Source organism: Hyaena hyaena, unplaced genomic scaffold, assembly GCF_003009895.1.
Source record: "Hyaena hyaena isolate Hyena2069 unplaced genomic scaffold, ASM300989v1 scaffold_822, whole genome shotgun sequence".
NCBI lineage: Eukaryota > Metazoa > Chordata > Mammalia > Carnivora > Hyaenidae > Hyaena > Hyaena hyaena.
In genome coordinates, this window is record NW_024081457.1 from 242,611 (window position 1) to 243,975 (window position 1,365).

A 1,365-nucleotide genomic window follows, 5' to 3' on the forward strand; every position below is an offset into this window, starting at 1 on the left:
ATTCCATTTATGAGGAAGCCCATATGAAAAGCACATTCTGATTGCTGAGGAGTTCAGAATCAGATGGCCTTATTAAAACCATGGGTCTTTAAAACTATGTCTTCTTTTATTTCACCAGCAAATGATATATAGCCCAAACTTAACTCTGATTGCCCACGAATCAAATTAAGAATTAATTATCCTATTTCTATTTGGTTTGTAACTGACAAGTTTTCTATCAATGCTACCAAAAGCCAACACACAGAGATTTCTCAGGCATCAGGGGTGAAAATGAATGCCAGATTAGGAATACTATTGTCACTGGATATTTTGAAATTTGGAATATTTTAAGAATATATATTATGACTGTATAATGTCACTAGGAATACTAAAACAAAAAAGAAAAAGATATGAAATGGAGAATGTAAAAAACTAATTCAGCTTACTGTGTGATGAAATTGTTTTCATTTCATGAGTCTAGTAGTAAGCAACAGTTTACTGTTTATTATTATGTTATTTATGTTATTTCATTCATTAGCATTATTTATCTTGATATGTTAACAAGAGTGAATTGCTCCTGTGGGAAGAAATCCTGGATTTCTGAGTGGAGTACTCAATCCACACACACACACCCCCCAACCTCCCTGACTATTGATTTAAGTGCTTTGTAGAAAATGTTAGGGATTTTGGTCCTCTAATTAGGATTACCAACTGTTAGTTACAAAAGAAAAATAATTTTGATACAGTTTAACTTCTCTCTCTCTCTCTCTCTCTCTCTCTCTGTGTGTGTGTGTGTGTGTGTGTGTGTGTGTGTGTATGGACTTTAAATATGAATCTTGATATTTAAATGAATTTCAAAAAGTAAATGAACTGAGTTGACCAGAATCTGAGTCAGGTAGAGATCATTATTTCAGAATATTTCAGAGGCTTCCTTCATTTTCTCCTCTGTTAATACTTTCTCCTTAAGATAATGGTCATTTTGACTGCTGACACCGTATTACTTTTTCCTATTTTTGAGAACTTTATAAATGGAATCATACAGTCCACAGTCTCTTATGCCTGGCTTTCTTTGTTCAATATTATGTTTGTAAAGTGCATTCAAGTTGTTACTGTAGTTTTATTGCTCCAATCGCTTTCAGTAATTTGAGCTTATAGTTGTATATGGCATGTATAAGGACAGGGAGAAAAAGAAAGAGAAAATCAGGGTTGGGGATACAGAGAGAAGAGAATGACAAGAGATGTAAAGACTTTAAGGAGGAGAGGAGACGGCACTGAACTTAGATCAAAGAAGAGACAGTATTATATAAGATTCAGCAGATACAAGGTCTTGATCTTAGTTCCCATTCCCCTAATGCCTTTGATTAACACTTTAATAATCTAAAAATA